The sequence below is a fragment of the Bombina bombina genome, chromosome 8, assembly GCF_027579735.1.
Source record: "Bombina bombina isolate aBomBom1 chromosome 8, aBomBom1.pri, whole genome shotgun sequence".
NCBI classification, from domain to species: Eukaryota; Metazoa; Chordata; class Amphibia; order Anura; family Bombinatoridae; genus Bombina; species Bombina bombina.
Window position 1 is genome coordinate 112,435,353 of NC_069506.1, and position 17,246 is coordinate 112,452,598.

At 40.1% G+C, this 17,246-nt stretch overlaps 1 protein-coding gene across 4 annotated transcripts in view; it reads left to right on the forward strand.

Moving 5' to 3' along the window:
- The window catches only part of DVL1 (dishevelled segment polarity protein 1), a 533,666-nt gene that overhangs the window by 496,489 nt on the left and 19,931 nt on the right, over positions 1-17,246 (forward strand). The gene's annotated exons all lie outside the window — the stretch shown is intronic.

Here is a 17,246-nt window from a genome sequence, read left to right on the forward strand (position 1 = left end):
GATGTGTGCATGGCTTCCATCCAACCCATCACATTAAACATACATATCTCCTATGCATTATTTGTGTAGTGACTTGTGACTTAATAAATGTTTGCAATATCCTGCAAACAATTAAGTTCCATGCAGCGTAGAGCACCTTACGTTTATCACAGCCACTATTGGAACCCTTTAAAAAAAAGTGAGTTTAGAAATTGTTTATTGAGTTGCCTGAAATTTGACAAACAGGGCCAGAAGAACTTATGACGGCACCTTTATACAGTGTCTATCCATGAACTGCAATACCTGTTAAAGGGACACTGAACCCAAATTTTTTCTTTCGAGATTCAGATACAGCATGCAGTTTTAAGCAACTTTCTAATTTACTCCTATTATCATTTTTTCTTCGCTCTCTTGCTATCCTTATTTAAAAAAGAAGGCATCTAAGCGTTTTTTTTTGGTTCAGTACTATGGACAGCATTTTTTTATTGGTGGATGAATTTATCCACCAATCAGCAAGGAGAACCCAGGTTGTTCGCCATCTAAACTTACATTCTTGCATTTCAAATAAAGATACCAAGAGAATGAAGAAAATTTGATAATAGGAGTAAATTAGAAAGTTGCTTAAGTTGTCATGCTCTATCTGAATCACAAAAGAAAAAAATTGGGTTCAGTGTCCCTTTAAAATAACAGTGTTTATGGCCCAGTTTGAAATTAATTAATGTAAGACTTCTCCAGAATGGCCACTATTTTGTGGATCTCTCTGCCTTGCTCTACACGTCTCTCCAATAGTTTTCATACTTTCAAGCGCTCCTTATAGGCCTCTATTTAACAAAGTCTGGCGGACCTGATCCGACAGTGCGGATCAGGTCCGCCAGACCTCGCTGAATACGGAGAGCAATACGCTCTCCGTATTCAGCATTGCACCAGCAGCTCACAAGAGCTGCTGGTGCAACGCCGCCCCCTGCTGACTCGCGCCCAATCGGCCGCCAGCAGGGAGGTGTCAATCAACCCGATCGCACTCAATCGGGTTGAATTCCGGCGATGTCTGTCTGCCTGCTCAGAGCAGACGGACAGGGTCTTTGTGACCGCTGCTTCATAACTGCTGTTTCTGGCGAGCCTGCAGGCTCGCCAGAAACACGGGGCATCAAGCTCCATTCGGAGCTTGATAGATAAGCCCCAAAGACTCTACTGTTTAGGGATGCATATAATATACACTAACATTTTCCTATCTTAGTCCCTCTCCTCCTTTAGTTATCACCTTGAACCCCCTTAGCATGTAAGCCTACGAGCCTAGCTGCTTTGTAGATCACTTTCTTGACAGATTATTTACAACTAAACCTTTTGGCAGGGCCCTCTATCCCTTTATCTGAAATAACTGTCACCTTGCATATTTAGTGATGCGGAACCAGTTGGCGCTCTACAAATAACTTAATAATAATAATTTAAGATCGCTATTGGATAGTTTTGCTTACTGATTGTTTTTGTAGGACTCGCTAATTAAATGATCTAACATTATCTAAGAGTTTCAAGAATATATACACTACGGGTCAAAAGTTTTAGAACACCTACATTTTTCCAGTTTTTATTGAAATTTAAGCAGTTTGATTCTTAAAGGGACATTCCAGCCAAAATTGGAATCCACATGGATACATTTCAGTTTTGAATAGAAGCATTTTTGTAATATACATGTATTAGTAATAATGCCTCTAATAAAAGCTATAACTGTTTCAAAAGTTTATTCAAGTATGCACCGTGCACCAGCATTTTAAACACAGCACTTGCTTTGTTAATTGCTAACATAATACAAGCGCCTCTGGCTCTCTGTATATATCTATGCCTATATATAATCATATATATATATATATATATATATATATATATATATATATATATATATATATATATATATATATATATAGATATAGATATAGGGCTAGATTACAAGTGGAGTGCTAAATTCTTGCGCTCGCAAATGGGGCACACAATAGTTAATCAGCTGGTAGCAATTAGCGAATATAAAATTAAACAGTGATCAGATCTCTGGTTAATTTTATAAATGTGCCCCAAATGCCCACAAAATACAGTGTAGTGTATGCCATTAAAAATAAAGTTAGCAACATCTTTATTTTTTTATAAAATAACTGCACTAGGCAGTATTTTGGGGGTAAAGTTGGCGGGAGTGGGGTGCCCTTAGGCAGAACATGCTGTTATCTGAGATGTCATCACAGAAAATGCTGCGTGTCTGCAGAAAGAACAGGACACATTCAGAAACTGTTAGCGCTTTCACTTTGCAGCGCTACTCCACATTAGGCTGTTCTCTTCAAACAGAGCTGTGCTCTGGCTGCACTGGGTCAGTTTGACTTAACACAGTGCTGCCAGAGTGAAACGCTATTGGAAGAGAACAGTCAAATACGAGGCAGCTCTGCAAAGCAGCAGCGCATTGATTGATTCTCACCGATTTTTCAACTCAGCCCCCTAGCTTTTCTGCAAAGATGTGACTCCAGAATATAAGATGTTCCTGTAAACAATGCATCTTTGTATTACCTTATCATTAAATGTGATGTTAAAAGGAAACAAATTTATTCAAGAGATATTTTAAAAACTTAACAAAATTCCTTTTTTTTCTCTGCAAATAATTTGAAATGCAATTTTCGACCGCTGCAATATATTATAAAACTTTAAACATTCCTTTTTTTCTCTGGTTAATCACTACATTGCATTTGAACTGGTGATTAAGGGGCCTATCTATCAATCTCCGAACGGAGCTTGACGGCCCGTGTTTCTGGCGAGTCTTCAGACTCGCCAAAAACACAAGTTATGGAGCAGCAGTCACAAAGACCGCTGCTCCATAACCTGTCCACCTGCTCTGAGCAAGCGGACAGGAATCTCCGGAATTCAACCCGATCGAGTACGATCGGGTTGATTGACACCCCTCTGCTGGCGGCCGATTAGCCGCAAGTCTGCAGGGGGCGGCGTTGCACCAGCAGCTCTTGTGAGCTGCTGGTTCAATGTTAAATGCGGAGAGCGTATTGCTCTCTGCATTTAGCAATGTCTTGCTGACCTGATCCGCACTGTCGGATCAGGTCCGCAAGACATTTGTTAAATAGGCCCCAAGTAGCTGTCTAATTTAAAAAATAATTTAATTTCAAAATGACCTGCAGAAAAAATGTCATCAAAAAATCTTATTGCAGAAAGTAAAACAAAATTCTGCCTCTGGGGTAAGGTGTTAGAAAAAAAAACGGCACTGAAAAGTGTCTTTACATTGTGGTCTATGGGAATTGTGTGACTCCAGCAAATATGTATAAGCTTTGATATATATTTATTTATGTGTTAATATGTGTATATACACATATTAACACATAAATATATATGTACTGTATATAATCATATACATATATATTTATATTTGCTGCCATCGCTGCGCTACGTACTTCGCTGCACTTAGGTTCTGATGCCGTCTCTGACGGCATCAGAATGAGGCTCCCATTGGAGCCTATATAAGAGCTCTTTCCTGAGAGCGATGCTTTTCCAGCAATGGGAACACGAGCTCGCGTTCGCAATGCTGATAACTTGTAATACCAGCTCACATTAGCGAGCACTGGTATTACACAGTGGAGCACAAATATCGCTTTCATGAAAGTGATATTTAGCGATCCACTTCTAATCTGGCCCATGTTGTACCAAAATACCATCAGATATATGTAGAAATATGTATTTATGAATAAATAAAACATGTTCTGCTATGTGCAGAACATAGGAATGTGAAATATTCATATTTTCATGTTGGGTTAGCACAAACAAGAATATGCCATCATGTTTGAGCAAAAGTGGGGTGTGGGTTTTTTCCCCACTTTTTTTTCTCAATTGACTTCTATGAGGGAATACATGAACGCACACACGATATTCTAACTTCGGCTTTTTGCGTTAGTCGGGTAAGCGCGAGAGCGAAAACTGTTTACTTTCAACTCGTAATATGAGTGCAACCCGACAAGCACAAAAACTTACTTCTAGCGCAATTAACGCTTGTAATCTGGCCCTAATACAGTGATAACTTTTACTACAAGCATTTTTGCCAATTCGTGTATATTGCAAATATAATTCTATACAAAGAAGTAATTCATCTATGTGTATTTAGATTTTGACCGTAATGTCCCTACAATGTAATTTGAAATTAAAACATAGGATAAATAAACAATTGGATATACAAAAGAAATCATGGAATCGTTATACAAAATTTCATCTACATTTTTACATCAAAGTAGTACACTTTATATGATGCTCGAAGCACAATAGCAAATTGAACAAAGACATCATGTAAAATACAACTGAAGACTAAAAAACTTATAACTTATAGATTTAAAGGGACATTAAACACTAAATACATGGTAGATAGAATGATGCATTCAAAGAAAAGATTAGTCCATGACTAACATGTAGATGTATTTTTTAAAGTTTCATTAGTTGTTTAAAAAGTGACAAAATAAGTGTAAAGTTTTAGTGTCTATAAAACACTGGGAGCTGCCATGTTGTAACTTGTGTTACCTTCTCTGCTGTGGCCAATTAGAGACAGTTATACATAGGTCACTAGAGTGTGCAGCCAATGGCTGTGCTGGATTTAACAGTGTTCCGCACTTCCATTTCTAACAGGAACTGAAAAGCTCACAATTTCAGAATGGAATTACAGGCAAAGAGGACAAAATAAATAATGAAAGTATATTGCAGAGTTGTTTTATTATATACAATATATCATTTTATCTTACCATCTCAAAGTGTTTAATGTCCCTTTAACAGCAGCACTGAACCAAATATGCCTAAATAAACTGAAAGCATCTCACTCTCACTGTGAAATACTCAGAGCCTGTCACCCAATCTAATGCTATCTATGCTAAGGCTAGCCAGTTTTACAACTGTACATTGGGTACTTTAAATCCCCTTCTTCAGAGTGGTATTAAATAACTTACATAGCTCTAGTCTCTTTTCTCTTGTTAAGTGTATCCAGTCCACGGATCATCCATTACTTATGGGATATTAACTCCTCCCCAACAGGAAGTGCAAGAGGATTCACCCAGCAGAGCTGCTATATAGCTCCTCCCCTAACTGCCATTACCAGTCATTCTCTTGCACCCAACGAATAGATAGGATGTGTGAGAGGACTGTGGTGATTATACTTAGTTTCATACCTTCAATCAAAAGTTTGTTATTTTATAATAGCACCGGAGTGTGTTATTCCTTCTCTGGTAGAATTTGAAGAAGAATCTACCTGAGTTTTTCTATGATTTTAGCCGGAGTAGTTAAGATCATATTGCTGTTTCTCGGCCATCTGAGGAGAGGTAAACTTCAGATCAGGGGACAGCGGGCAGATTAATCTGCAAAGAGGTATGTAGCAGCTTATTATTTTCTGACAATGGAATTGATGAGAAAATTATGCCATACCGATATAATGTAAACTCAGCCTTAAATGCAGTAGCAGCAACTGGTATCAGGCTGTCATGTATGTATATTTTACACTTCAGTATTCTGGGGAATGGCACTTCACTGGAATTATACTGTATGCATAAGACTTTAGCCTAATTTGCAGGGACTAGCAACAGGCTTTTTAATAACACTCAATTTATTAATGTTAAACGTTTTTTGCTGGCATGTAAAATCGTTTAATTTTCTGAGGTACTGGGTGAAAAAATGTTTTGGGCACTATTTTTTTTCCACTTGGCAGTCGTTTTATTTAATTTATGACAGTTTACTGATCTCTCTCACTGTTATGCGTGAGGGGGAGAGGTGCTTTTGCTACGCATCAAAAAATTCAGTCAGAAGTTTATTGTCTTCCCTGCATGATCCGGTTCAGAACTCAGGGGTCTTCAAAACTTGTTTTGAGTGAGGTAATCACTCACAGCAGAGCTGTGAGATTGTAGTTGACTGTGATAAAAAAAAAACGTTTATTTCTGTATTTTTTTTTTTCTGCTATCAGGGTTAGTTATCCTTTGCTAATGGGAGCAATCCTTTGCTAAAATTGTGTTTTTTACAAAGATTTGATGCTATAACTTTTCAGTTTATTAATTTTCAACTGTCATAACTTTTTCTGTGCTTCTTATAGGCACAGTACGTTTTCATATTATAGTAAATTACTTGAAAAGTATTTCCAAGTTGCTAGTTTATTTGCTAGTGTGTTAAACATGTCTGATTCAGAGGAAGATATCTGTGCTATATGTGCTAAAGCCAAAGTGGAGCCCAATAGAAATTTATGTACTAACTGTATTGATGCTACTTTAAATAAAAGTCAATCTGTACAAATTGAACATATTTCACCAAACAACGAGGGGAGAGTTATGCCGACTAACTCGCCTCACGTGTCAGTACCTGCATCTCCCGCTCGGGAGGTGCGTGATATTGTAGCGCCGAGTACATCTGGGCGGCCATTACAAATCACATTACAGGATATGGCTACTGTTATGACTGAAGTTTTGGCTAAATTACCAGAACTAAGAGGTAAGCGTGATCACTCTGGGGTGAGAACAGAGTGCGCTGATAATATTAGGGCCATGTCAGACACTGCGTCACAATTTGCAGAACATGAGGACGGAGAGCTTCATTCTGCGGGTGACGGTTCTGATCCAAACAAACTGGATTCAGATATTTCAAATTTTAAATTTAAGCTGAAAAACCTCCGTGTATTACTAGGGGAGGTGTTAGCGGCTCTGAATGATTGTAACACAGTTGCAATACCAGAGAAAATGTGTAGGTTGGATAAATATTTTGCGGTACCGGCGAGTACTGACGTTTTTCCTATACCTAAGAGACTTACTGAAATTGTTACTAAGGAGTGGGATAGACCCGGTGTGCCGTTCTCACCCCCTCCGATATTTAGAAAGATGTTTCCAATAGACGCCACCACACGGGACTTATGGCAAACGGTCCCTAAGGTGGAGGGAGCAGTTTCTACTTTAGCTAAGCGTACCACTATCCCGGTGGAGGATAGCTGTGCCTTTTCAGATCCAATGGATAAAAAGTTAGAGGGTTACCTTAAGAAAATGTTTGTTCAACAAGGTTTTATATTGCAACCTCTTGCATGCATTGCGCCTGTCACGGCTGCAGCAGCATTTTGGTTTGAGTCTCTGGAAGAGACACTTGAATCAGCTCCATTAGATGAGATTACACACAAGCTTAAAGCCCTTAAGTTAGCTAACTCATTTATTTCAGATGCCGTAGTACATTTAACTAAACTTACGGCTAAGAATTCCGGATTCGCCATTCAGGCACGCAGAGCACTGTGGCTAAAATCCTGGTCAGCTGACGTTACTTCTAAATCTAAATTGCTTAATATACCTTTCAAAGGGCAGACCTTATTCGGGCCCGGGTTGAAAGAAATTATCGCTGACATTACAGGAGGTAAAGGCCATGCCCTGCCTCAAGACAGAGCCAAACCTAAGGCTAGACAGTCTAATTTTCGTTCCTTTCGTAATTTCAAAGCAGGAGCAGCATCAACTTCCTCTGCACCAAAACAGGAAGGAGCTGTTGCTCGCTACAGACAAGGCTGGAGACCTAACCAGTCCTGGAACAAGGGCAAGCAGGCCAGGAAACCTGCTGCTGCCCCTAAGACAGCATGAATCGAGGGCCCCCGATCCGGGAACGGATCTAGTGGGGGGCAGACTTTCTCTCTTCGCCCAGGCTTGGGCAAGAGATGTCCAGGATCCCTGGGCGTTAGAGATCATATCTCAGGGATACCTTCTAGACTTCAAATTCTCTCCCCCAAGAGGGAGATTTCATCTGTCAAGGTTGTCAACAAACCAAATAAAGAAAGAGGCTTTTATTAATGGGAGTGATCCATCCGGTTCCGCGGTCGGAACAAGGACAAGGGTTTTACTCAAATCTGTTTGTGGTTCCCAAAAAAGAGGGAACTTTCAGGCCAATCTTGGATTTAAAGATCCTAAACAAATTCCTAAGAGTTCCATCGTTCAAAATGGAAACTATTCGGACAATTTTACCCATGATCCAAAAGGGTCAGTACATGACCACAGTGGATTTAAAGGATGCTTACCTTCACATACCGATTCACATAGATCATTACCGGTATCTAAGGTTTGCCTTTCTAGACAGGCATTACCAGTTTGTAGCTCTTCCATTCGGATTGGCTACGGCTCCGAGAATCTTCACAAAGGTTCTGGGTGCTCTTCTGGCGGTACTAAGACCGCGAGGAATTGCGGTAGCTCCGTACCTAGACGACATTCTGATACAAGCTTCAAGCTTTCAAACTGCCAAGTCTCATACAGAGTTAGTACTGGCATTTCTAAGGTCGCATGGATGGAAGGTGAACGAAAAGAAGAGTTCTCTCTTTCCACTCACAAGAGTTCCCTTCTTGGGGACTCTTATAGATTCTGTAGAAATGAAGATTTACCTGACAGAAGACAGGTTAACAAAGCTTCAAAATGCATGCCGTGTCCTTCATTCCATTCAACACCCGTCAGTAGCTCAATGCATGGAGGTGATCGGCTTAATGGTAGCAGCAATGGACATAGTACCCTTTGCACGCCTACATCTCAGACCGCTGCAATTGTGCATGCTAAGTCAGTGGAATGGGGATTACTCAGACTTGTCCCCTACTCTGAATCTGGATCAAGAGACCAGAAATTCTCTTCTATGGTGGCTTTCTCGGCCACATCTGTCCAGGGTGATGCCATTCAGCAGGCCGGACTGGACAATTGTAACAACAGACGCCAGCCTACTAGGTTGGGGCGCTGTCTGGAATTCTCTGAAGGCTCAGGGACAATGGAATCAGGAGGAGAGTCTCCTACCAATAAACATTCTGGAATTGAGAGCAGTTCTCAATGCCCTTCTGGCTTGGCCCCAGTTAACAACTCGGGGGTTCATCAGGTTTCAGTCGGACAACATCACGACTGTAGCTTACATCAACCATCAGGGAGGGACAAGAAGCTCCCTAGCAATGATGGAAGTATCAAAGATAATTCGCTGGGCAGAGTCTCACTCTTGCCACCTGTCAGCAATCCACATCCCGGGAGTGGAGAACTGGGAGGCGGATTTCTTAAGTCGTCAGACTTTTCATCCGGGGGAGTGGGAACTTCATCCGGAGGTCTTTGCCCAAATACTTCGACGTTGGGGCAAACCAGAGATAGATCTCATGGCATCTCGACAGAACGCCAAGCTTCCTCGTTACGGGTCCAGATCCAGGGATCCGGGAGCGGTTCTGATAGATGCTTTGACAGCACCTTGGACCTTCGGGATGGCTTATGTGTTTCCACCCTTCCCGATGCTTCCTCGATTGATTGCCAGAATCAAACAGGAGAGAGCATCAGTGATTCTAATAGCACCTGCATGGCGACGCAGGACTTGGTATGCAGATCTAGTGGACATGTCATCCTGTCCACCTTGGTCGCTACCTCTGAAACAGGACCTTCTGATCCAGGGTCCCTTCAAACATCAAAATCTAATTTCTCTGAAGCTGACTGCTTGGAAATTGAACGCTTGATTTTATCAAAACGTGGTTTTTCTGAGTCAGTTATTGATACCTTAATACAGGCTAGGAAGCCTGTTACCAGAAAGATTTACCATAAGATATGGCGCAAATACTTATATTGGTGCGAATCCAAGAGTTACTCATGGAGTAAGGTTAGGATTCCGAGGATATTGTCTTTTCTACAAGAAGGTTTAGAAAAGGGTTTATCCGCTAGTTCCTTAAAGGGACAGATTTCAGCTCTGTCCATTCTTTTACACAAACGTCTGTCAGAAGTTCCGGACGTTCAAGCTTTTTGTCAGGCTTTAGCTAGGATCAAGCCTGTGTTTAAAACTGTTGCTCCACCATGGAGTTTGAACTTAGTTCTTAATGTTTTACAGGGGGTTCCGTTTGAACCCCTTCATTCCATTGATATCAAGTTGTTATCTTGGAAAGTTCTGTTTTTAATGGCGATTTCCTTGGCTCGAAGAGTCTCTGAGTTATCTGCCTTACATTGTGATTCTCCTTATCTGATTTTTCATTCAGACAAGGTAGTTCTGCGTACTAAACCTGGGTTCCTACCTAACAGGAATATCAATCAAGAGATTGTGGTTCCATCTTTGTGTCCTAATCCTTCTTCGAAAAAGGAACGTCTGCTACACAATCTAGATGTAGTCCGTGCCCTGAAATTTTATCTACAGGCAACTAAGGATTTTCGACAAACGTCTTCCCTGTTTGTCGTTTATTCTGGTCAGAGGAGAGGTCAAAAAGCTTCGGCTACCTCTCTCTCCTTTTGGCTTCGTAGCATAATACGGTTAGCCTATGAGACTGCTGGACAGCAGCCTCCTGAAAGAATTACAGCACATTCTACTAGAGCTGTGGCTTCCACTTGGGCCTTTAAGAATGAGGCTTCTGTTGAACAGATTTGCAAGGCTGCAACTTGGTCTTCTCTTCATACTTTTTCCAAATTTTACAAATTTGACACTTTTGCTTCTTCTGAGGCTGTTTTTGGGAGAAAGGTTCTTCAGGCAGTGGTTCCTTCCGTATAAAGAGCCTGCCTGTCCCTCCCGTCATCCGTGTACTTTAGCTTTGGTATTGGTATCCCATAAGTAATGGATGATCCGTGGACTGGATACACTTAACAAGAGAAAACATAATTTATGCTTACCTGATAAATTTATTTCTCTTGTAGTGTATCCAGTCCACGGCCCGCCCTGTCACTTTAAGGCAGGTAATTTTTCCATTAAACTACAGTCACCACTGCACCCTATGGTTTTCCTTTCTCTGCATGTTTTCGGTCGAATGACTGGTAATGGCAGTTAGGGGAGGAGCTATATAGCAGCTCTGCTGGGTGAATCCTCTTGCACTTCCTGTTGGGGAGGAGTTAATATCCCATAAGTAATGGATGATCCGTGGACTGGATATACTACAAGAGAAATAAATTTATCAGGTAAGCATAAATTATGTTTTTTTATCTTGCCAAACAAATGTTGAGTAAGGAGCGTGTAGTCGACACACACCATTCTTATCAGCAACAGGAGAGATTGCAATAAATAACAATTTAGTGTTTAGCCGAGCAATCTGGATACCTAAATATGTGAAGGATTGGGAGACCTCCTTAAAGTGTCATCTTGAAAATCGCTTATTTAACGTCTATGAAGCCATAGATGTTCTGACTTATCTACATTGATTTTTAGGGGTCGATTTATGAAGCAGTGGATACTGCTTCTGACCCACTCCGCTTCAGTTCCGCCTGAGACCGCTGCTCCTTAACTCGTCCGCCACGTCTGAGGTGGTGGACAGCAATCAGCCCGATCGAATACGATCGGGTTGATTGACACCCCCTGCTGTAATAGCCAAACACACTTGTGGCATTCTTTCCACAGTGGAAAACTATTGTTCGGAAGGTTCTTCCCAGTACTGTAACAGAAGTTCACACAAATGTGTTGCATTTGTAAGTTACTTTGCTTTCACCCTTCAATTCAGTTCATACCAAACCAACTTGATAAGGTTTAAGTCTGGAAACTGTGCTGGCCATTCCATGATTTGAAGCCTACCATCTTGTTATTTTATTTTAAGTTAGTTCTGATAGAGCCTGGTGTTATGTTTTGGGTCATTTTCTTGCTGTAGGATTAACATGTGCTTCTAAGGATAATATATAGCTTTTGTTTTCTCCTTTCTGTTAAAAAGATGTTATGTCTATTGGACCTGTCAGATAATCACCATTGCCATGGCATATTATATTATGAAACTATCTTCTTTCATATGTGGTTAGTTTTGACACAATATTTGGGGCACACCATGTTATTATTATTTGTTTTTTTTATATTTAACATGTGATATCTGGAAGGTCTGGTGACCTATTATTGGAAAGAGGATAATATCCCATTTCCAGTGATGGCTCTTATATTTGTGTGTATGATTACTGTTGGCAAGAAAAGGAACTTAGATTAATGTCAGTGCCCATTGTATTACTTTAAACAAGTGCTAACTTATATTTACTCTTTTGATGAAGCCAGAAGGAGTGGCCTCTGAATAATAAAAAAATCTCAAGACCATGTGCTTTTATTCTTAAATCAATATATTTGAAAATGTTGTGGGTGCTGTGGAAAAAAATAAAATGAGAGCTATAACTATTGATGCTAATTTTCTAAGCAAAACATTAAAATCTTATTGCATTCCATATGAATTGGAAAATAGTATATCTATAATAACAAGCTGTAAAAGTATCTCTAACAAGGATTCTATATTGAACTGTTTTGGTTGTATGAATTGTTTTAACTTGAGCAGATCTAAGACCAAATGCCATAAGTTTTCTTTTTTTGTTGTAACTAGAAGAATCGGAGAATAGAATAATTTGTTAGGCTGCCGGAATGGAACTGGGGAAAAAAAAGTTTTTATTTTTGAGTATCATTATCTGGAATTTTTGTATAATGTTCCTTTTTTACAATTTATTTAAATCGGTACATTCAAAAATTCTATTATATACTAATGTTTTATTATATTGAATGCCCACCCGGTTGTTTTTGAGGCTGATCAAACCTCTACAAACAAGTTGTACGTTTTTCCCACTGCAATAATCTGGTAGATTTATTATTTGAGAGAACCTTGATCAGCCTGCATTTTAAGTTTGCCATTACCAAACATCTAAATAAATATCAATCCAAGATAACTCAGAAAAAATCTTAATTTTTATCACGCAAACTTGCACTCTCCCACAATAGACCCAGGCAACTGTTTTGCACAGTAGAAAGGCTCTGCAAACCAACATGCATGCTTAGCCCCACCAACTTTTCTCAGGATAAATGTGAAGCATTTGCAAACTTCTTCAGAAACAAGATTTCCTCAATCCGAACTGCTATCACAGCTGGCCAAACAGTTACACACCAGAACCACTACAATGGAATGCCAGATTGCCCCAGTTTATGGTCCACTTTTACAAATGTGGATATAAAAGAAGTTAAAAACACCATACAAAAGTTGCACCCTACCACGTGTGACTTAGACCCTACTCCAACTCAGCTCATATCTGGATGCATTGAAACACTCGCCCCAGCCCTCACAAAAATAGTGCAGTGTTCACTAAAAACAGGAGACTTCCCAGATCCTCTAAAAGAAGCTGTGGTAAAACTACTCCTAAAGAAACCTTTATTAGACCCAGACTGCATGACTAATTACAGACCAGTATCCAACCTCCCATTTCTGGGGAAAATAATTGAAAAAGTAGTGGCAACTCAACTGGAATCCTATCTATCACGCCTGAACATATTCGATCCTTTCCAGTCAGGCTTCAGATGCCGCCACAGCATGGAAACAGCGCTAGTCTGAGTGCTAAATGATCTCATTATGGCAAGAGACAAAGGTGATTACTCCATCCTAATCCTCCTGGATCTCTCAGCTGCATTTGACACCATTGACCATGGGATGCTAATAGAATGGTGGCAGCACATCTGTGGTCTAGGAGGCACAGTCCTTAACTGGTTTAAATCTTTCCTCGCTGGTAGATCACAAAGAGTAATATCAGGATCAAGCTCATCAGCACCGACAGAATTGGCCTGCGGAGTTCCACAAGGATCCATCTTGTCTCCCATGCTATTTGCAATTTACTTACTACCACTGAGGAACATCATTAACCGACATGGCCTAAGGTATCATTGTTATGCTGATGACACACAACTCTACTTCTCCTTTGCTCCAGATACTACAGACCTAGCATGCCGCATAAACAGTTGCTTAACAGACCTCATAGAATGGATGAATGCTAGCTGTCTCAAAGTGAACCCAGGCAAAACAGAGTTACTCTTGGTGAGGGGACCCCGGGCATCAAAAATATCCCACAATCACCAAACTGGCCTGGAGTTTGGAGACTCTGAACTCGTTAGTTCAGCAAAGGTACGAAACCTCGGAGTGCTGATTGACGCTGGACTATCTTTTAAACAGCAGATTTCCTCCTTAATAAAATCTGCCTACTTTCATCTGAAAAACATAGCCAGGATACAACACTTTAATTCCACCAGATGATATGCCAACATTAATCCATGCATTTGTATCCTCTAGGCTAGATTACTGCAATGCACTTTATTTGGGCCTCCCAAAAAAAGAACTCCATCGCCTTCAGATGGTACAAAACGCAGCAGCCAGACTACTGACCAATCAAACTCGCTCCTGCCACATAACACCTGTTCTCCACTCCCTGCATTAGCTTCCAATTAAATGGCGAACATATTTTAAAATTGGCCTGATGACCTTCAAAGCCTTAAACAATCATGGCCCACAGTACCTGAAAGAGCTCCTGACACCCTACATCCCATCCCACTCACTTAGGTCAGCCAACACATCCCTCCTCTCAGTGCCAAGAATAAGGACAAACTCGGGCTCCAGAGCATACGGCCATGCTCCTCCTACTTTCTGGAACTCTTTACCATGCGCAATCGGAGAGGCACCGTCGTTACAGACTTTAAAAAAAAAAAAAAGCAAAAGACCCACCTCTTCCATCAGGCATTCAGTCCGCTTATCTGACCTTCAGAAACTCCTAACTTTTTTATTTTTTTATTTATGTAATTTTTATTGATGTTGAGCAAGTGCATACAGTTAATAAACTTCACAAATTTACATCAAAATAAGAGAATTTACATTCACAATATTCCATGAAGCACTTGAATATCAACCGTTTTTTTGAGAGGAAAGGATATAGGGAGGTAAAGGGGTGAGGGAATACAGGAATAAAGGAAAGAGACATAAGACATTAGCAGATGATATAGATAATAAAACAGAAAAAATAATTCTTCCCTTCCTATATGTTAACTTCAGACTAGTAATTACGTCATACTGATTATATAAGGGGGCTTTGTTCCCATATGAAACTTATATCAAGAATAAAATCTCGCTTTCCTATGAAGCAATAATGCATTTTCTCTAGTGCTAGGATGTGATTCATTTATGAGATCCATTGTTTGTATGTAGGGGGTTGTTGCTGTTTCCATAGCCTCGGGATCAGCCTTTTGGCACTAGTTAGCATCATGTGTAATAATTTATTTCGGTATATACATCCTAACTGTGGGGTTTGGTTAAGTAGGATGATGGCAGGGGTGAGATGAATATTAGCATTGAGTGTTAGATTTAAAAAAAAATCTATCTAGGACCAAAATGCAGATAGCTTCGGGCAGAAAGAAACTCCTAACTTTTATGTCTTTATGTTGGTATATTTGTAAAGTGCTTTGAGTCTCACAGGGAGAAAAGCGCTATATAAATCGCAAATTATTATTATTATATATATAGTAAGAGTAGAATAACAAGGAGCCAGTCTGTGTAAAGTAGATAATGTAAGTTAAGAAGCATAAAAGTTATTCTTGCTATGATTTGTGAGTTTTGAAACAGAGGAAATAGGATGCAAGTATAGAGGATATAGGGCTATCCACTTGGACTACTAAATCAAAGATTCCAAAAGTTTTTATAATCAATGAGGAGGAGGGGATAGACAGCCTCCTATCTGATTTAGGAAGCCATCGAAAACCACCAAGTTGGATACAACCATACAAGGTTTGTTCAAAATGCACACCTTCTTTGCAGTAATGTAAGAATTTGGTAGATGAAGAGGAAGGGTCTTAAATAAATACAAAATATGGTGAAGAATGGTAATATCCAGGACCGTCTTTAACACAGGGCAAAAGGGGCAGCTGCCCTGGGCCCAGTCTCTGTTGAGGGGCCCAAGAGTCCTAAAAAAAAAAAAAAAAAAATTTTTATTTTTTTTATGGTTCATACCAGACTGCTGATGTGACATGGGGAACACACACATTCAGTCCTAATACTGTCACAGTCAAAAGTACTCTGCTTATATTTTTTTTAAAAACTGTGCCAGACCGTGCCGGTGTCATGTGACATGCCAAGCTAGTGCCATGTGCTGTTTTAGATTTGCACTGTGCAGCACTGAATGCAAAGCCCTAACTCGGCATCCAGCCATTTCCCACTGCATCAGAAAAGGTCCTACTGGGGTTACCACTGTTACCAGGTAACTGCTCTGGTGGTGGGGATTGTTTCTGGGTAGGGCTGACTGTAGGCGCATGCAGCAGAAAGCTGGAGTGGCAGGCACGTGAGGATTTGAGCATCTGTGCAGCTGCACACACAGCTCTCTTCAGTCTTGGGGCTGTGTGACTCATCTCATACTGTATCCATGCAGCCTTGGACAGACAGTATCCAGTCTACTGGTCCCCTTAGCCCTGCTCTTTCTGCTGTGGCCCTAAGATCAACTAACTGAAGTTTGTTAGGGGAATAGTGCTTTGTAGAAAGGTGTCAGTGGGAAGAATAAGTGAGTGCACACACGACCCTCCCCATGCAGCATTGTCTAGTTCAGGGTGAGAGGGAACTTGTTCCTAGCAAAGAAGCGACATGTGCTGGTGTGGCTGATGTATAGCGTCATGCTGATACTTCACACATTAATGAAAGGTTTATTTTTATAGTTTTTATTTTCTCTCTGTCTCAGATTTTACAGCTTCCCATAGTAGTTCTGCTGTTCCAGTCAGTAAACTTATATTTGTATGCACCTCCATGCTTCCTCCTTTACCTTGCTTTGCTCCTGTTGACTGCCCTAAATCTCTTTAACCAGCTAACCTCACACCAGAATCACATTCAAAAGAATATTAAATGAATCCACAGTGGAAGAATTTATTTATTTATTTACTTATTAGTACTGCTTAGGTCCAGTTTCACATATTGCATTTTTTTTTTTTTTTAAATGATTAGCCCAGCAGTGGATGATCCACCGCTGGGCTAATAATAATAAAAAAAAATTGATTTAGTTGTTTTTTGGGATGTTGGGGTGGAGAGCAAAATTGCATGGGGTGGGGGCCCAAGAAAATTTTTGCCCAGGGTCCAATCAATATTAAAGACGGCCCTGGTAATATCAACAGCTGAGATTCTACCAATTCACAATAAAGGTTTCTGATGGCATCAGATACGTTTCCATTGTATTATTTTCAGTAGCGATAGATAATTAAGAGAAAACAAGATGCTCAGGTCAGCAGAGAGGCGAAATCCTAAATACTTTAAAGACTTATTTTACATCTAAAATCTGAATAGGTTTTGTATGTTGTCAAAAGTGGTCACTCCCAACATTTCTGTCTGTGTAATGTTGATTTTACTGTGTTATCTCTCTCCTCCCTGTTAGGTGTGAAGCCAATTTGATATAAATGTATTAAATGAGGGAGAACAGCATTAAAGGGACAGTATACACTCATTTTCATATAACTGCATGTAATAGACACTACTATAAAGAATAATATGCACAGATACTGATATAAAAATCCAGTATAAAACTGTTTAAAAACTT